The sequence below is a fragment of the Anguilla anguilla genome, chromosome 8 (assembly GCF_013347855.1).
Source record: "Anguilla anguilla isolate fAngAng1 chromosome 8, fAngAng1.pri, whole genome shotgun sequence".
NCBI lineage: Eukaryota > Metazoa > Chordata > Actinopteri > Anguilliformes > Anguillidae > Anguilla > Anguilla anguilla.
In genome coordinates this window covers 18,557,436-18,579,061 of record NC_049208.1, presented here as the reverse complement: position 1 = coordinate 18,579,061, position 21,626 = coordinate 18,557,436, and the positions used below count along the sequence as shown (strand labels likewise).

The 21,626-nt window shown below is 38.8% G+C and overlaps 1 long non-coding RNA gene across 2 annotated transcripts in view; it reads left to right on the top strand.

The window, feature by feature from the left end:
- Positions 1 to 1,385: 1,385 nt before the first annotated feature.
- Positions 1,386 to 21,626, top strand: part of LOC118234400 — a 98,182-nt gene continuing 77,941 nt past the window's right edge. For both annotated transcript variants that reach the window (XR_004766661.1, XR_004766662.1), the window contains exon 1: positions 1,386 to 2,146. This is a non-coding gene — a long non-coding RNA (uncharacterized LOC118234400). The remainder of the gene's footprint in view (positions 2,147 to 21,626) is intronic.

Here is a 21,626-nt window from a genome sequence, read left to right as displayed (position 1 = left end):
AGGTTTTGTTTCAGCCCAGCTCGAAGATTCAACTAATGACCTAATCATGCAACGGTCTGGGCTAAACAAAACCTGCACCCATATCAGCCCTTTTTGGATTAGAATGGACACCCTGAAAAAAACAAGGACCTATATGTTGTGAGTTAAACTACCAGTTGTGGGAGAAACACAACTGTTAATCGTAGTTAGAGCACCATGAAACCAAGAATTTGCCTTTCATCAGTTTAGATGGAATAGTTTTTGTTCACCTGTTTATTAGGACATGGGAATGCAAAATGCTCAAGTAAATCACAGAAGTTTATCATAAAGGTGTGCTGTAAAAGCAAGATGTAGTAGTAGCTCCCAACAAGGAGCCAACCAATGAGAGTCTTTTGGCACATGCTCAATGCAGTTTCCAATTAGAGGACAGAGGCCTTTCTACACATGCTCAGTGCAGTTTTCCAGCAGCCTTCTCACGCTCTCATTGCATCTGAACATGAAAACATATGGAGGGAAAAACACAGGGATGGTTCTCTTTACAAAATAATCCCATGCTTATTTGTCATAAAGTCTGAATCCTTTCCCAGCAATGGAAACCTGCCATGTGAAAGTAAACACTAATGCCATACTACCTGATATTAAACTGGGTTCCATTATAACCCCTCTGTGTTCTTCTTATCCAGGGCTCAGTGCCCTGACTGCTGTCTGTCTGTTTCCTCTTCTCTTTTTTATTTCTTTGGATTTTTGGGGGGATATTTTTTATACAGCTGCATTCTTGTTAAGTATTTAAGGCATGCTTGCTTCTTAACTGCTTTAAATTAATTTTATTTACGGGGCAGATCATACAGTGTGTATTTACAAGGCAACCATAAACAAGGACTGTTTATTTACACATTGCCCGTATTAGCAGTACCTACTTCGGAGGCATTTTTCCGAGGTAGGACCTCTCCTGGTGAAATACAGTCAGTGCAGTTAACTGAGGGACGTCGCTGCTTCTCCTAGCCGAAATTCTAACCTTGTGATATCACAGATGTTGGCGAGTCTATTAACAGATGAGCTTATGAAGCCCAGTGAGAGATAAAAACACCGAATGATTAAAAAAAAAGAAGAAAAAAAAACAATAAACAAAAGCAAAACAACAACCAAGAAACACAGACTATGGACGTTCTGCAGCTTCCGGATTCGAGTTGCATTGCGCTTAGAGTGGGAAGGGGGAGTGGGATCCTGGCCGAAGGCCTAAGAGGCAAAGGGGGGAAAAATATCAAATTGTTTAAAATAAATAAAAAAGATAATAGTCATAAAACTGTATCGTGCTTGGTAAGGTGCATAATCTTTCTTGTCCAATGAGTGAATTGTTCAACTTTTGATATGATGTTAGGTTTCCAATCATTCACACTCATGGGGCTGGGATAATGTGTTGCAAACTAGACAGAACAACATTATACAGGTAGCAACCTTAGCGAGATGGCTAGTTAGAATGGAGTCACTGGCACCATGACAGCTGAACACACACTGATGGTTAGCGAGCTGGCTCCAGCAATGGAATCTCAGCACCACAACCACCGCTGTGATCCCCGACACCCACAGCGGTAGCACCCACTGCTGGGTCACGAAAGGGCTGCCTGCTGCCATGCCAGAACAGACACGCTGACTTCTCAGCTTCTGAACAACAAAACGAACATCAAACGGGAAGCTATTCAAAAAGCGTTTTAATGAAAGTGTGTCAAAAGCGAACCTGTGCTCGGCAAGTTACTTCACCCTCAAAGCGTGTTGCGTTTTGTCTGTCGTTTGCTCCATGTAGCTGCTGCATTACATCTGCAGAAACATCGCACCGATTTGCAAAATGATTTTGCTGAAGACATGGACAAAACAGAATAAGGAAAACCAAACTGCACGAACATTGCTTCAGGTAGCAGTAAGGAACGTGCATATAGTATTTCCTACTGTGGACATAGCCTTTCACATAACCACGACGTGTCAGTAATCAACGCTTCTGGAGAACACTCTTTGTCCAAAAGCACAATGGTTAAGAAAATCATACAATCCTTAATGAGACAAGATGGACAAAGTCACCAAATGCTGATGTCCCTGGAAAGTGACATTTTGGGCCTTGGATTTTAGTAACCTAGTCGACGACGTTTCTTCCCGGAACAACAGCTTTCTAAAGGTAGGCCTTGTCTTTATTATAAGCCTGCCTTTGGACCGGTGAATTAGCACTTTTCTTTATTGCATTGATTGATTTGGAGAGCCCATTCCTGTTGCACACTGTATTTTATTCTTTTATAAATTGTGTTTTATTGCATCTCTTTGTACGTGCCTTTTCCCCCTTTCTTCTTGTTTTATTATTATTATTATTATTATTATTGTTATTATTATTATTATTATTATTATATGCTTATTGCATGCTTGCGATCATAGTCTGAGCGGTGCTGCGTACATGCCCGGTCTTGTAAGTTATACTTATATACTTATACTTATGCATTGGTATTTCTGTTCTGTTTATCTTGCTGTTGGTTATTAGGAGCGCCCACTCCTTTGTTTTTTGACTTGGTAGGCTGACCGTCACTTGTGCTCATCTGCTTGTGGTGTGGTTTTGTGTTCATTTGTGTATTTCATAGACCTCTTTACATTACGTTCTGTGCCTTTTGTTGACACAGGCTGATAATAGTGCACGCTCTACCATTAGACAAAATGAAACGATGTGCTTCTGTAACATAAATCCTGTGAAGTGTGCTGCCTGCATTCATTCCATGATCGTGGAATCTTTAGGAATTTTGTGGAGATGTTTTTTTTAAACAATCTACGTGGAAAATAGTTGTACAGGTTGTCTTTTGGATGGGGGTGACCGTGATTGTGAGCAGGATGATGGGTTACAGGTTAGGCGGGTGGCGATGGCTAGCCCCGGGGCCCACTGTCATTTTAATGGGGGCTTGGATCATGCAGCCAGGAGTGGGAAGCTTGTAACTTTGCAAGATGGACTCATTACTTCTGGAATATGAACCTTTTTAACGATTTTAACAATTTGGAAATTTTACCTTTTCTACAAATATTTTTTGACCCAACGCATGAGTAAAATTTGCAGGGCAGAACAGCTTTGAACTCACGCATATTTTACATATTTTACTTCTATTTGCGTGTTAATTGTTTTTTTTGTACGATGTCTGTATTTCCAAGTTCACTGTACAAATCTGTGGATTAGCCGCTCATAGTCAATACACCTTCTAATTTCTGTGTCCCTGGGTGTGTCAGATCTTGAGTAGCACAGTGTTTCTGCTTCCTGTTGTTTCCTGCTCACAGGCAGCTTGCTGCTATCTCTGTTTCTCAGTGCTGCGTAATCTCTCTTCACTGCCTGATGAATGAAGAGCAGTTAACCTCAGGCCTCACTGATGACTCAGCTCATGCGTATAATGTTTCATAGTTTGCCAAAGAATTCCACACCTGTGGCAGTCCATTAATCTAAGTGCACCTGAGGTGCCACTGCTGCTGGTAATGGGGTCCAAGGCACAAACTGGTTAAAAGGAGACGTAGGTGCCAATAACCACCCACAAAATAGCTTTTATGAAAACATTAACCTCAGTGGCCCTCATGTAATCCACAGAAACGTTTTGCATTCATATTTCCTATCACAATTATGCTGTTTGGTTGCTTGAGAATGGCCTGTTCGATAAACGATTTAACTTTATTTGTTGTACATACACAGCAATATCTATATTTGCTTTCGGACTTGAATGGGAGGACTGCAAACTATCATTTTCTTTATTCGCACTATTGTTTTCCAAATTGACTTTTTTATGTGAAAGTGATATTTAGTTTTTAAAGCAATCTCCATTTGTTTTAGTGAGTTACTAATTAATTAGAAATGTGCACCTGAGGGTGGTTGTTTTTTAATTCAGAAATGGTGTAGGTTATGTTTATTTGTTAATGTTCCTGAATGCGCATGTAGGGCAACTGGTTGAGTCTAATTTTTTAATTGCTTACTGCTAACTTACATTTGGCATGTCGTACCAAATCAGGAGTCAAAATTTGAGTGTTAGAAATTCACAGTATTTTGGAAACTTTGCTATCGAATGGTTGACAGTGGCTGTGATAGCTAGAAAAAGAAAGCAAATACATTTATTTGAAGATGATGACAAAATGTATTGTATTTTGTTTGAAATCTGTCACTTTCATCTTTTCCTTTCCGCATTGGTGATGTTTTAGCATGGCTCCGAGTGAAAGGCTAGCGCTGAGCGCACAGGAGAATGAAGCGCAGTAATGCCTTTTGCCTTGTCCCTCCCTGAAGGTTCAGCGTAACTGATTACACCTCTCCACCTGCATCTACACTGATGCGTCCACGCCTTTCAGGCCTAGAGCATGGAATTAGTCTACAATTACATTCACTTTCATATATCTGCTCAGCACCGTTAAACAGGCATCGCGTGGCCAGGAGGTGATTTGTCTTCCCAAGCCATTACTCCATTGAACATCTTGATAACCAAAGGTTGCTCCAAGCCATGTTTAAGCATTAAATAGCTTATTATTATTTCACATTAATCAAGCTGAGATGTGAGGATTCATAAATTTTGCATCTCTTACAGGCAGAGTTTGAAACACTTTCCCAGCATGCTAGAATTTCAGAGCAAAGAAATTTTAGTCCCTCTGTGCAACGTGGTCAGAGCCCTTTGATTTAGCAATACTAGTCCACAGAGGTCCGTAAAAAATACCGCAACACAGGTATTACGGTATGTATTATATGGAGTCTGTATGTAAGATTACTCATTTCCCTGGAGATAGGCTAATTGCCAAAAATAAGGTGGACATATGCAAAATTTCTAACTTCCATTCTGGTTGTAACCTTGCATTCACTATCTGTTAGTTTAATGGATGAACCAGTGTTTCGATATAAAGTCTTAATATAACGGTGTACAGGTATAAAGAAGTCTGTTGATCTTTATGGTCAGCTTTTTCTCTCTCTTAGTCTCTCTCTCACACACTCTCTCTCCCTCTCTGTCTCTTTTTTCTTTCCCTCTTTCTCTCGCTCTGTCAATCTCTTCTCTCTGTCAAATTAAAGTAAATGCATTTTTCGTGAAAGCGGTACGTATGTCACATTACACATATCTAAAGAATCTCTCTTAACAAATTCCAGCAAACATAACATTTAGCGGTTTCTCTTCCCTCTTATCTTGCGCTTCCTCTCTGCCCTTTGGTGAAACGTTCTCCTGGCACGCGAATCCCTTTTACTTTGATTTCTCCTCCACCGAACTGCCCTCTGCCATGGTTTCCATTTTCAGGCACTTCTCTACATCTTCAGCAAATGCTGAAATTTGTGCAGAGGAGCCTACCAATGTTGAAAAACCTTGAAAAAAGAATGTTCCCCGTAGACAAGGATTATTTCCTCACTGTGCAAAAGGATTATTTAATAGGCTTTCTGAATGTGGAAAACATAAAATATGAATGAACAGTAAAATGGTTCATTTATTTCTAACCACTTTACAATTAGCTCATGATGTTACTGAATATTTTATAAGATTTTTGTAAAATCACATTATGATATGATGTGGAAGCCATTTCTAAATATTATATTATTTATATGATATTTATTGTTAATAAAGAGTATCTATGATGTAGATAACCTAAGAACATAAACCTTTAATAATCTCATATAATATAATGTATAGTATACCGTCACAACATTTTAAATATTATTATTCCATGTTTACTAAATTCTTGAACTACAGAACCTGTAATTTTAGAGATGGCTGTATGTCCTGACCCCACTCCCCCCACCACAGACCGAAAATGCGACTTCATTTTATGGGGGTGGTGGGGGTCTCTATAAAATAGCTTGAAAACAGGAAAACCAATAGTGGGAATAGGCCTAAAACTCAATTAATTTTGGAGCTATTAATGCTTAATGCTGGAGGAAGAATTCAAATCAGTTGCAGATTCCTTCCTGTTTGGTTTGCGTGACCGTAACCAATTACAACTGAACTCTGCCACGGCTTCACTTCCTGTACTACCTCAGAGAGAAAGAGAGAGAGCGAAAGAGAGAGAGAGAGATATTTTTACAGATAAGGGAAAAAAATTATTCAAGACGCAGTGTATGTAAGTAAGGCCGGTTACAGTAAGCTAAATATGTCTCTGTGTTATGTCAATCTCATACCTAATACTCTGTCAGACACCAGTGTGGAGCTCAATGAATTGAAAATGCAAACAATTAGTTCCAACCGCAGCATGTTGTTCTCACTCTGTGAACCACACTGTTATGGAATCTCTCACAAGGGGCAGAAGTGTACCCAGATGTTTTATTGTCATAGTTCAGGCATTGGACCAGAAAGCAGAAAAAGTTGCAGAAACTATTATTTTCCACACTGAAAATCATTTTAATGAAAATAGGTTAGAACATATAAGCTATGTGAGTTACCCAGGATAAAGAATGATCTGCTTATGAAATTAATAATGTAAAATATGTCTGTCTGGGCATCAAAGACATATCTGTCCTACATCACAAGAAATAAATTCAAAACAAATGGGTGCAAGCTTTGCCTTTAGCCTGGTTCTCCTTGCCTTCTCTTTGGACTGTCCTCTTGGTTTTGGCATTTTAATAACTTTCCGCCCCATATTGGTAACTGACTTCTACCCTAGAGGTGAGTCTAATTCACTTTTCAAATGATTGTTTATATTATGTGGAATTACAGTTAAGCACTGTGGGATCCTGCAGATGTGATTAAATGAGCGAGGGCACCATAAGAGAGATTCATTAATTCTGCTCTGCTCTCTTTGGTAATTGGGTCTGCGTGCTCCATGTTCTGAGAGCTATCGTAATGTACAGTAGCCCTTACACAACGTCCAATGGCAAATATTTTCAGCATACAGGTGATGTTTAAAGCTAGGTAATCAATATAGGTACTATTCCTGAAAAATAATATTTTTGTGGTTCTATTACATTCCTTTTGTCAGCTTCTTTGTGCAAAACCAGTTTCTTTGTATTTTAATCTTGACTAAATAATGATGACCTTAATGAATATGTGCTCTGTTATTCTACACTGTAGACACTGTAGTTATGCCACATTGCAGGGTGGAGAAGGTTTTCATACTTACAGTAAGGGATCATCATTTTAAAATCATGATCTACATTTCACGAATTAATTTACGTAGCTCTTCACTAAAGCAAATGATTGTCAAATTAACAAGTTCCTAATGAACTTGCAGAAAGTAAGAAAAATTATAAAAAATAAAATAAAATGTAACTTTATGTACATTTTGTATTATTTTTGGTAAAAGGGAAGGTTGCATTTAATAAACATTTTAAAAGTTTCTAGAAGCTACTAAAAAGCTGCATTTTATTCTCCCAACAGGTGTTTATTGTATGAATATCCTCAGTATAACCATCTAAGACTGGACACACTGTTGAGCTATCTAAGTGAATGATTGCATTCATTAAGACGAAAGGAAGGGACAAATAGTCACAGATTTTTTTTAGTTGTAATGTGCTTAGGCTGCGTTTGTAATAAGGAAAACAGGCCAATATACGGTCATCAATCAAAGCCCCAGCTTAGCCGCCCAGTTAGTTTTTCACAGATCTGATTAGAGGCTTCACAGTTTATCAGCCTTGGGCTGTAGCTTTAGCAGCCGGGCCTTTACAAATGCTCACTGCTGAGCATCCACTGTAATGTGGCTGGACAGTGGAACAGGAGCATCGGCTGATTATCATGAAGCACAAACACACAAACATGCCACACCGGGCTAGCTGTTCACACATTCTTAATGCATATGAAAAGCTTTGCCACCCTGAACTGTGGCAAAACTACTGTGTATGTAATATATATATATATATATATATATATATATATATTACTGGGAGCATTTATATGGTGCCAAAAATATTGACTTTTCTTGAATAAATTATCTCTGGCCAAATTCAATAAAGAATGTTTTTGTTGTCTATGACAATGGAAAACCTTTTCTAATACCTTTTCACAGATGTGAAACAAATCCTTCATATTATGGAACAAAAGGCACAGGGTTGCTGTTACATTTGCATTCAGGTATTTAGCGAATGTTCTTATCCTAGTTACACAGATTATAACTTTAGATACAATCCATTAAGTACAGCTGGATATTTACTGTATATTAAAGCAGATCAGGTTAAGGGCCTTACTGCACAGTACTGCACAGAAAGCAGGCACTGTTTTGGCTGTGGCTTGAGTTAAAGGGGGACTATATCACACCAGGAAGGTCTAGTGCTCCACAAAGCACCTTGAGTGAATGAATCCGTAAGGCCAGCACAGCTATTGCTATTTGTAACGTAATAGTGTCGATAAAGGCCTGGATCAAATGTGCATTTAACCTATGACTTTCAAAGTATGCAGATGGCTTCCCTTCACAAAATGCATTTTCACAACCTTAATGAGTTAGCATTAAAGACATGTATTGATTAAATTCAGGCCATAGTCTGGAATACAATACAAACCATGCATTTCTGTATAAAATCCATCAAATAATGAGCACATGTTTTCCATACATAAGAATCCTTGTGTGTATGTGTGTGTGTGTGTGTGTGTGTGTGTGTGTGTGTGTGTGTGTGTGTGTGTGTGTGTGTGCGCGTGCGCGCGCGTGTGTGTGCACATGTGTGCGTGCGTGGGCGGGTGTGTGAGGGGGCTAAGTTCCACCCTTCCAGTTTTTAAGCAAAGCGCAGAGATGTCACGCCATCCTTCTGTTTTGAATGTTTTGCCTACAGCTGTTAGAGAGGAAGCTGGTTTACTCACGCACCACAGAACCTGACAGCCTGCCGCCGTCCACACGGCCATTCTTCAAACATGGCGGAACTCTTAACTAAGGCTTATGCAACACATGCAGATCCTCGGAGTCATTCATTTGGCTACATGCACATGCACACGCACACAGGCTGCAGCCGCCTGATGCACCACATACCTGCCAGTCTAATGCCACTGCACTTTCAGGACAGACATTTCGTAACATCATGGACTCAGTAATTAGCAAAAGAAAAGAAAGCACAAATAAAACAATTTAAAATTAAATATAGTACAAACATTTGTAAAATATTAAAGAAAATACAATAATAATAAATTGATTGAAACACTCTGTAGTCAGTCGCTTTTCACATATTTTCGGCTCAAAGGAAAAATCCAGTTTATAACACCAGGCTTTGTTTTTGCGCAGTCTTTGGAAAAACAGAAACATATAATAATGATAAATATGTAATGAAGTTGGCATGAAATGCTGCCTTGTTTATCCAGTAGCAGGCACTGGACCTGATGACGCTGAAAGGGTTGGGGTGGAGAGTGGAACAGGCTGTGGCTAAACATGTCTACAAGCTGTTTCCAATAAACTGTTAAATTTGATAAAGAGGGTGCTATTATATTACAATGCCCGGAAGGCAATTGGTCTCTCCATATCATGAATACGTTTTGGCAGATAATGACATTGAAACTTATAATTGCTTCAAAAACCCAAAACAAAACAAACAATGCCCCCCCCCCCCATAAAAATGCACAGGTGTGAAATGTGTAAAACAATGGTCCAGTCATATTATATTTATGCTGTTAATTATTGTTAAGAGGTTGCAGAACTAACAGAATTTTTAAAAAAGGAAACCACAAAAGATGATCAGTGGGAGGTCTAAAACAAAACATGGTGCGCTGCTTTCAATATTTGCATTGTTGTTTGTTTTGTTAGTCCGTAAATAAAGTCAGTATAATTCATCACTTGGTTCTAACAATAACCAATTGTGCTCAGAGGAAGACTCTTTTATCATATGACCACATTTTCCATGTGGAACAAACAACTATTTATAAGATGACAGTTGTTTATTCAAAGAGAAATGCTCCCTTTCAAGCGCTCGATTTCAAACATTCAAGGAAACACAGAATAGAATATATAACTGATTAAAAAGTAGTCGTTATGCAAGATGAGCTATTTCTTGTTAGAGGCCTTTAACCAGTACTTGTATTCATTAATACAGCTGCATATTTACAGAACAAGATAAGATTCTAAGCTCAACACACAGTCATATTTGACATTTATAGGCATTTAGCAGATGCCAACAAACTACACAGCTTACATTCTTTTTTACATACAATCATTTTATAAAGCTGAATATTTTACTGAAGCAATTCAGGTTAAGTACGAAGATCACAACAGCAGTACCCCACTTGGGAATTGAGCCTTTATACTACATTATACTACACTGATGCCGAGTAGTTAGAGTGCAAGCTTATGTGCATCTGTCTGCAGTATAAGAGCGAGGTACTGTTTAAACCATATTTACCGGATCATTTTACACGAAAGCTCACATATAATGGATAATTAAAAAGTTACATGGTTACACGCATGCTTCTGAGATACACTAAATATATGAAATATGTCTGAGATTTTGTGCATTGCTTACAAGACTAAGGAGCAAATAAGTAATAAATCAATTAAGTCAATAACCAGGGCAAATTAGGGATATTTTTTTACTTTTCCATGGGTCAGAGATGAAATATGACAAGATCATGGGAATGCCAAGAAGATGGAAAAACAGACAAATATTCAGACGGCAAGAATCTCTTGTTTTTAGCCATTAAATTCAATAAATATCCAGAATGCGAAGCACACAGGACAACCTCTGTTTATCATTTGGTTTCTTTCTTGGCTGTTTTCAGTTAGGCCTGAGGGATGAACACAGGAGGAAAATACAGTTGTTCTGTTCGGCGAGTGTGTCTTTGTATCATGCATATGCTTCCCTCCAATCAAAGACCAAGAGCTTTTCACACGCATGTATTTGTTTCATTGAATTACCTTTCTTTGCATTTGATATTTTTCAAAATCTAAAAATGGCCTAGTACTGTGGAATTTGCATGTTTTATACATGTTAATGGGATTTGTCATTGTCGCATTTTATATTTATTCCCAATCAACTGTATATCACAATGCATAAAGAAAAAAAAAATCTATAAATGTGCAGTGATTAAATTACTGGTTGAATAAGTGAGTAAACACAATCATATACTGTGATTTGCTCACATTACTGCCATTGAACCAGCAATTATGAAGAATCAAATGGGAATATTAATTTAAGTTGCCTGTGTATAAAATGATCTATACTTCATTCAGTCCTTTTTTATTTTCTCAGTAACAAATAATCTTCCTAAGGGAGCTTGCAGTTCCTTATTCTTCATTGATCCATAATGAGACAGTTGTAATTTAGCAAAAGTTGCAAAAATTCAATATCATTTCCTGACACCGAAATCCCTTGGTATGTAATTACAGCGGTGGTTAGCCTTATTAAAAATTCATTCATTTTGCATTTTAAAGGAATGGCAGGACCTGTACCCTGTTTACAGCTTGTTTTATAAAAAATGATAACAGGATATGAATGACTTTTACTGTGAATATGTCCACCACTCAGGTCTTTGACCTCTTGAGTAACACCTGCAGCAGGTCACACAGCACCAACATGTAGCATTGCGCTATTTCACCTGAGCACCTGAGAGAAAGATTGAACTCAGTGGAGATTTCATCATCATACCCGTATGTGAAGGCATCAGTACGGAAAGTTCAGTGACTTTTTTCACTCTTCGTTTATAGATTGCCTTTATATTTTACTTCATTCAACATAAATTGCATATGTTGTGTAATTTAAGGTATGTCTGGTTTAAACATTCATACAGAACAGGGAAAGGCCTAAAACCCTATGTTCACACACTTTTTAATTGCCTGAATCCATTGCATCGATGATTGTGTTGGAAATTTGAATGATGAATAAAGGTCAACACCTTTTCAGTAGCGCTTTTGGTAATTCCAGACTATCGATGTTTTATACACAGTAGCTCCCTTATTTAGACATTCGCTTAAACAGCTGGATATTTACTGATGCAATTCCAGTAACCAGGAACTTGATTCAAGAGTACAAAAACTGTACATCAAATTGGGATTTGAACATTTGGGTTCCTACCATCTCTGTAGTGTTACAATATACATATTGTTGCCCATAGTCAAACCATGTACATATACTTATGACTAATTAAGCATCTAGGAGGGTAACATAAGTGTAGGCCTACCTCTCTACAATCACTGACCTTGTCCTCATCTTGCCTCCATAATCTTCTGTTTTACTTTAACTGGGACTGTGGATAATGACTGAGCTGGTTAACTCACTGTAAAACATGTCATGAGGGAGACCATCTGCAAACCTGCACTGGGGCAAAAACAGGCGTTTCACTTTAAGAATGGCAAATTGCCAGAATAAATCACGCCTGACATCAGTCAGCTGTAATGTATTATATCAGCTTTACAGTAAACCTCCCCATTTAACCCCGCAGTTAATGCCCCGCACTGACTCATTGGTTAATAAGGATATCAATAAAGGGCAAAGCACTCAACAACAGCTCCCAAGTTACAATCAGTATAATCTGTACAATCAACACAACACAAACGATCCTTTGGGATAGCGAGGGAAAAACCTCAGGCTGGTGATTTCCTGTGGGGCTAACCTGGGATGTCATTAAATCAACATTAAAGTGTTATGGGATTTATTCTACAAGATATACAGTCCCCTCCACACTGTAAAGATAAGAAAGGAAGGCTGTATGAAATAACAGTATCACGCACGTTTACCAGACGTTGTGATTTTCCCAACAGTCCTCCATGTGTCAGTGAGTGTGTGCCACCAGTATGAAGCTCACTGGTCTGTCGTACCCCTTTAATCCTCCGTGAGCTGGGGGAGAACTCCCCTCCTCATGGATCACATTATATGCCATGCTAGCGCACGAGGTCCTAATACAATTTGTGACCCCTGTTCCAGCAGAGAGACAGGCCTGCAGGGATACCTAGACTCGGTCCCTCTTCCAATATTTCTTCTTTATATATTGTGTAAAATGTCCCCTTTTGGGAAATTCTGCAGTAAAATGAGTGTTATTTATCATTACAGAGCTCTTTATCATTTAGTCAATAAAAAGCAGCCTTTCCACCTGGCACCCCCCCCTTTTTTTTTTGACAGGACTGGGGGCAATGGGGGGAGCGGGGAATGGGGTGGGGAGGGGGTAGAGGCAGGGTGTCAGAGGCTGAATCATGACCAGCCTGAGCTTTCTGACTAAAATGTGTTCAAAGGCCTAAGGTGAAAATGGTGCACCATCTTGTCTGAAAAATGTCCTTTATCTTTATCCCATAATACCCAAGACAGTTTGTCGCCAAAACTTGCACGTGCATGTATGATTAGTTATTTTCTGCATATATGTGTATATACAGTACATTATAGTAAGTATTACTATTTAAAAAACCTGTGGTTTTAAATAAAACTTAACATAGAGAGGAATTCAGTTAATATATAAAAATTAATTGAAAGACAAGCCAAAGTAAAAACATTTTATTTTCAATTTATACCTACAAAAACACAAAAAGATGAGAAATATACTGAGCTTTTGGTGCGGGGATAGCCATCAAAGATAGTAGGCTACTTGTTAATCATGAACATTTTTACTTGATTTACGTGTTTTAGTTGAAAACATAGAAGTGTTCAAATAACCCACAAACTAGATTTGGCAGAGTTAAACAGGCAGGGCTGGTTATGAAAAGAAAACTACTTTAAATGATTTCAATTAATGAAATGCTATAGCATACCACAGTTCACGGTTCACGGTTTAGCTATTGGCTAAATGGGTGCGCTATATTTATAACTATATTTACATACATGTATAGTTATGTATATATATCTATGTCTATTTGCAATTGAAATTCGATGATATACAGTATGTAATGTTACATTTAAGTTTCCATGTTCCAAATATAGACTGGTACCGAAAGACAGGAAGGCATTGACCATAGAGGATTAGAAGGTGAGCGATATGATGGCCTAATACTACAGATTTATTTGCCCCATCAACAGGTACTGTACTAGTACAGATTCATACACTGCAATGTACTGTGGACCACTGGTACTGATTTGTATTTCATGATATTGAATTGTGAAAATGTTATTTCTTTTAAGATTTGACAAATGTAATTATTCAGTTTCTAGCACCATAAAAAAAAATTCTACAGTGTTCCCAAAATTCTTTCTCGTTTTCTGACTTTTCACAGGGCCAATGTCGCTAACTCTCTTCACTACAGGATTAAAGATGACCAAAACTATATCTGTGCTCACAGTGATAGATACATCTCTGTCTGCCGCAGGTTGATAAATTCTGGCAAGGCTCTCAGAGAGCAGACATATTGATTTTTCAATGATTAATAAGTGGAAAATAATTGTATTTTATTAAGATGGATGAGGTTTCATTTAGGCTGGTTTCTCTTCATTGGGAATCAAATTTTAGAACCACTCCCTTGGCAGTCATGACAACAAGGCCTCTGGTGATGGTTCCTCTGTGTGTGTGTGTGTGAGAGAGAGAGAGAGAGAGAGAGAGGGAGAGAGAGGGGGTTGAAGAGTAAATGCAGGTGCTGGTGAGTCTGAGAGGGTGAGAGAAAGTATCTGTGTGTGTATGTGTGTGTGTGTGCATGTGTATGCGTGCGTGTGTGTCTGCGTGTGTATGTGCGTCTGTATTCGTAAGTGAACGTATGCGTGCGTGTGCATGCGCGTGCGTGTGTGCGTGTGTCTGCGTGTGTGTATGTGCGTTTGTGTGCATAAGTGTACGTATGCGTGCGTGCGCGCATGCATGTGTGCGTGCATGTGCGTGTGTGTGTGTGTAAATGCAGGTGCTGGTGTAAGTCTGAGTATCAGTTTCACTTTGTAAGGAATGCTTGCTCTAAAGCTGTACATGACTGCAAGATACGATGCGTGGGAATTTGTTTCCTAAACATGCTGACATTGTTAATGACAAAGAATGAATTTTGAACAATTATTATGGGGCGTTCTCCTGAAACTGACTCCCAGTACATTTTACAGTGAAAATGTGTCATATGAATTCATTATCAAATTAAATTTCAAAATCTATACAGACTAAAAAAAAACTTACAAATGGCTTTAGAAGGATGATGTTCAGTGCATGGTGAGTCCAACCTTACCCAAACTCAAAAACGCTTTTATAGTGCTTCTTTCAAAGAATGGCTAAACACTGGCCCTTGTAAGAACCTTCCCAGCTGCGACCCCCCACCTCCCTGCCCCCCATTTGGGAAAAGGCATTTACACTCTTTTACAATGCTGTCGCTCCATGGATTGGCCATACAATCACTTTCACGTGTCGTGTATCATTTTAATGCTTATTTAATGACCATGAACTTTCAAATGACATCCTTTCCAAGTTTCTGTCATGGCCCATCAAAAATCGTAATTGTAAATTGATTGATTGTCAGCTGAGGGTGTGAGCATGGGGTTCTGTGATAGGTAATTGGTAAGAGAGAACAGATTCTTTTAATGAATATATCAATAACAACTGACAGCTGAGAAAGCACCCGTGCAATTGCAAATAAGCATGAGCTCTGCTCAAGAATCACAGGCTTCTCTCTTTTTCCTTTGCTTTGACATACACTGAGCTGTGGATAAGTGGGCGGGCGAATCGGCACAATTACTCAGCTGGAAATTTTAAAATTTTGAATGAAAATAGAAATAGAAAAAATAGATGGAAAAATTATAGTGGTATAAAGTATAATTTACAGAATTTTTAAAGGTTTTATAATTCAATGATTCTTTCACAGCATTCAGTTGGAATGTCTTTGCTTTTGAGGAGTTATATTCTGTATGATGTCATATCAGGACAACTGAATGTTTTCAAGTTGATTGTGTTCTCTGCAGAAAGGTGATGTTTTGAGTAGGTGCTCAGACATACGGTTTCTAGGGCGGGCTCCATGTTTCCTTCAGCAATTTCCGAAATTCTCTCCCCTTGTACCAAAAACATAATTCTCACGGATGTAAGTCTGTTCTCATGGGTAGAAAATTGGCTTTTTTGTTTATTTATTTATGCAGAAATGTGGATGGCGACTTTTACCAACCCCAGTTTAAGGTCTTGTCGGAGGGACAGTAAACAGATGTACATTTCTTGTTTATAGCAATTTAGAATACATGATTGCACCAGACAGATGAATGCAATTATCGGAAAACAATTAACATTCCGACACTATCCATATCCTTTTGCTATGGTATGTTCTACAGATCAGAACCAAGATCTGTGCACAGACAGCATTAAAATAAATGTTTCTCCGCATTATATCCGGATCCAAAGGGATTAACCTTACTACAGAATCATGGCACAATATCACTGTTTTTCTTACTATAAACTTAGTTCAGTTTAAGTGATATACTTGAAAAATGTGATAAAGATATTAAATTAGTGAGAAGTGTGTTTAGACACTATAACCTAATAAAGAATGCTCTTTACTGACAGAATTACTCGTGCATGGTTGAAACAGTCACACCTGGGATTTTTTTCTAGTATATTGTATTTGAAAATGTTTTTTTTTTTTATGATGTGAGCATCAATGTTCTATACGTATTAATACACATTTACAGTATGCTGGGGTAGGAGTAGAATTTGCCAAATTAATGTTCATAATAATAAAACTTCCTTAGGAGAAACATTCAAGATTTTCAGATTTAATTTTCAGCAGAAATGAAAGGTGCTGCTCGTGCTCCCAATTAGTTTAAACTAAGTTAGTTTATAGATGTGCCGCTAACAGTATGGGACATATTTCAGAAAGAAAAAATACAACAGGCTTTTGATATGGGACATGCATCATGTTAGATATAGAGTGCTCATTGTTTTGTTTATTGGCTTGTTATTTGCATGCTAATTGAATTAGGCAGTGTAGTTTGTGGCAAGTATTTACCAAAGACATGTATTAATCAGCATCTCTAATGGAGTAATGCTGTAAATCTGGGAGCAATTATTTCCCCCCAGTACACACAGTACTTACATCAGTTATATACTAGCTCCTGCATTTAATCTTCACATCAGGACCTTGCTCATTTTAACCTCTTCCTTCCCCTCTGGTTTATTTGTCTTTGTCATGCACGGCCTCCACATGCTGGCCTTTCAGTGGACGATTTATATCCGCAAAAACACAGACTCTCCGGTCTGAGGCTGGCTCAGGTTTAGACTGGCGAAGCCGACAAGTACTGTCGATCACCGTCAGGGAGAGAGACCAGCACATCTCTCCCAGAGAGAGAGAGAGACCAGCACATCTCTCCCAGAGAGAGAGAGAGAGAGAGACCAGCACATCTCTCCCAGAGAGAGAGAGAGAGAGAGAGAGAGAGAGACCAGTGCATGACTGTAGATCTCCCCCAGGGAGAGAGACCAGCACATCTCCCCGAGCAAGAGTCACTTATTTCAGAATTTATGTTCTTGGCTGCATGGTTCAGAAATATGGCCAGCTGAGATTCTGCTGTCTGTAAAAGATGTGCAAAGGCTTTCAGGCTCAGTCGGTGGACTACTCGCAAACAGCTGAGGCCAGATAGTAAAGAATGCAATATAGTTGGTGAGCAATCCTGCTTTTAGACTAGCCGATTTGTGAAACACTGGCAGACCAACAGCTGGCAGCCTGGCACTGAGGGTGGTTTGATATATGATTGCTATGGCTTGGCAAGAAATGGCAAGAATATGGCTTGCTTTGAGGTTTGTATAGCCCAGCATCACATAGGAGAATATCTTGGGTGCTAAGCCATTCCAAAGAAGAACTTAGCCAGAGCTCAAACAGGAAAATGGAATCTGGCCCATCACTGATATTCCCCAGGTCTCCTTCACCAGTGCAGCATCATGTTTAATTAGGTCATCGCTCCAATGCTCAACACCAAACATGGATAAACTGAAGGGTAAATGCTCAAAGGTAGCACGGATGTTTTCAGAAGAGGCCAGGGACTCAGTTCAGTGTAACTCTAATCGAGACTGAATTCAATCTAACTATGATGGAGTTTGCATAAGAATTTAAACAAGCTTAATATTATACCCAGTCAAGAACAGATTGATGCCTTTGTATTGAATGATAAATATGATAATTCTTCCTAAAGCCGAAGTTAAAGGCAAAGCAGAAGTTGATAGGGTATGTTTGATTGTGGAATTCTGCTGTCCACCAAACCTCCGGTCCTCCGGCACTTGGATATGCAAAGAATTACCGCATTAGTTTAATCTATTTGTTTGTTTATATGGGTAAATCATAGATTTGACTTTAAAACAGGCGGTTTTCATTTTCTGTTTGCTGAGGACGCACCATGACAAGCTAATCAGATCCTGCTGAACCTCAAACCATCTTGACTTACTGAGTAATGGTTACAAGCTAAGAAAAACCACGTTGCCTGACAATACATCAATAGTCAGATTTTATCATGAAACCATGTCCTCCAAAGACATAGAATGATGGTTGTGCAGCCGGCCCTGCAGAAGAACAGCACAATCCCCCTTCATCCAGATGTCCATAGGAGGCACGCCCCTTTCTTAAATTTCAGGGCAATAAATTAAGCCACCCAGCTCAGCATACCTCTATCTTGGCGCCTGCACTTGTTCAGACGAGCACCATAGGCATTGCGCAATTGAAAATGTAATGAATAATGTAACAGCTGCCCATTCTGGCTTCATTATCTATTTACTCAATCAGTTCCTTAATCAGGTGCAACACATCTACCTGGCTGCATATGTACTGAGCCATTAAAGGAGAGGAACAGCTGGGCCATACTTGGGTAACAAACCTGCAGCCGTCTGGTTTAACGCCATCTTCCTTACCCACCATACCCGTAAAGCTAAATTATGTAAAGCAACGCATTTCCTACTAAACTAATGAAGCCCATGTCTGTTACTTCTGTCCTCTCTGCCTCACATCATGTGGTCTTAGAGTTCAGTAGCAAAACGGAGCGAGCTCTGTTCTGTCCTGGCCGCCTGACGATGTGCCTTTAGTCCAAACCCGAGCAAACGACGCCTCAACTGACCTCAGAAATATACATTTTCAATGTACTTTAGATTCATTTTTATTTAAGCCTGTCTGTTAAGAGCAGTGCTGTGTAGATCAAAAGGATTTTACTGGTTAGTGTTGGACAATGTACAGATGAATGTGAAACAATACGCATTTCTACTCTCCATTCATCTTTCAAGAGCTATTTAGCACTAAATCCGTTTGTTATGAGACTTAATTTGAGTCTAATTAGTGTCTTGACCTATGATACTGACCTTATCCTTAAAGACACAGAACACAAACAAGAAAAATCAGCTTAATTGCTCTAAAAACTCTTTTTGTAGCAAAGTAATTGGACCTCTGTGAAAGAAATGGATCCTCAGAGAATTCAGTGCAAACAGCAATCAGACACCGGCAGTCTGACCATTGGCCCCTATTAACATTGAGGAAACCCAAATAAAAGTTGCAGCCGAAGTACAAAGGGTACATAAATCCCTCACAAAAGAAATGCAATGTAAGTGTGTAGCAGGGTGATGCCAAACAATCGCTTATAATTCCTATAAAGAAATATTGCATTTCAGGCAAATACTTTTAATATCGGCCATGCTCTCTCTAACAGAAGACTCAATCTCAGCAAAAAATACAATTTAAACAATAATAAAAATAAACAATATAACAATAAAAATAAGGTTTAAATGAAAGTGTGTCTTTTCCCGTAAATCATGTTGTATTACACACAAGCCACTCTAGGTCACATTTTATTCTCGCTTTCTCTTATCCCCTGATGCATGCTTGCGGAAATCATTGTGGTGCAGATACACTCAGCCCCCCCCCCCTCCCCCTGACAGGGTTAACACTCAGTGACACCTTTGGGACAGAATGTAGCAAGCTGGGAAGTCATGAGCTGCCAATCAACAGGGAGTGTTTGACAAAAGCTGACAGCTTCACTTGTGATAATCCAGAATAACTAACGTAATTTATTCTGAGTCACTGTAGCCAAATTTATACTGTGGTGGTGGTTACGTATTGACTGTAGTCACTGCAGGCCTCCGCACTGCAGACAGTGCTCTGGTCTTGGGGTATTTCAGAGTGATGCAATCGGACCCTGTAATGAGAGAGTGACCTTTTCGTGACCTATTCGTGACCCCCTATTCTCAACGTTCTACACATTCAACCTTTTAAGGTGTTCATTGTGATATCTTTTTTCAGGTCCTCACTAACCTGCGGTCATGATGATTTTTTTGAGGTATCATTATAGCCTGGAAAATGAAGACCTTAAGAAGAACATTATGAGTTATTTAATTTTCACACAAGAGGGTATTAAAAGAGGCAATGAGTGTAGATCGTGCATCTTCTTGAATAGCTGTGTAATGGTATTTAATGCCATAAAGTCCGTTATCAGCCTGGCTGTGGCACATATAGGGGCTATTAAATATAGGAACTCATCTTGAATGGGTAAAATCATTCACTGACTTCAATGCTGAATTCTTCGTGTATATACTGTCCTCAGTGTTTTCCAGTATATTCCAGTACATTCCAGTGTATTCTAGTGTTTCCCAGTGTTTTCCAGTATGTTCAAGTACATTCCTTGCAGCCGAGCCAGGAAAACTCAAGCTAACATCCTCTGTATTTATCCTGTTCTCACACCTTTCCTTTACATCTTTTTCACATGTGCTCCAAGGGTGTAGTTAATAATGCTCTGAAAATTTGGCAGCATTTTTGTGACTATGCAAGAAACGATTGCCTAAAGTTCCATTTCCTGTCCACAATGGTTTGGGAATATTCAACTGCTCTAGTTACACAAATGGCTATTGTTCTGTGCAAGGGGCTTAGAAAAAAAGAGAAATGGTCAGTTTTGCCATATTCTTCTTTAGTCTTGAAAAAGATTAATTATTTACAGGGTTATTCATATATTAATATAAACTGTAATTACAGTTTGTATAAAAGATATGGGAACTACAAACCCAGACAAATCACAGTTTAGTCCTCCAGTCACAAGATGGCGGTAAAATGCAAAAACAATGGGACTTTCTTTTAAAGTCACCATACTCTGCTGTGATAGTGTAGTACAGAATGCAAGTTTATGAGGCTAGTTGACTGAACCAGGGTCAGAAACTGACCCAAATCTATGTTCTTTGGTATATATTGGAATGAGTCAGTTAGCCATGGCTTTCAGAGGAAAACCAGTAACTGTAGCAAAACAAATGAATTGAAAATTATTGTTGAGAATTGTGTATTTTTTTCTTTGTAATGCAGGTGTGTAATTTGATATAATGTACCATGACTATCTAACATCTGATCGCAAGGGAATCTTTCGCGGCTGCAACTCTCGGGGAGGGAGGAAGTGGCGAGCAGGAATTCGGTTAAGCCCTCCGAGAGAGTTTTAATAGGCCAATTATTCATTGATGGGATGGAATTCTTTTAGGATGACTAAATGCTGCCGGAGACCAGCTATCGAGGGATTGGGATGTCTGCTGCATGATGCTCTTGCTTCTCTGTCTGGACCAGCTTATGTTGGTAGGAGACACAAACCATTTCCTTTATTTAAAAAAAAGGAGTTGTGACACAAGTATGAGTAAGGTTCAGGCTGGCTTTCCAAAAGAATGAAGAATGAAGAGCAGTTAAACCCAACGAGTAAGCACAGTTATAGTAGTAAAGATAAGCTGCTAATAAGTAATATGGCAAGACAAAGGCACAACTTCTGTATTGCGCTGGTGCCAGCAATACTAGTGTAGCAATGCTGGCTCTTTCCATATTTAAATATGGCAAATAAGAGTTAAGGAGGGTATTTGTGATTATACGACTTTCTTTGGCAGTTTTATTTTTATGTCAGGGTTGGTCTTCAGCTGTGAACA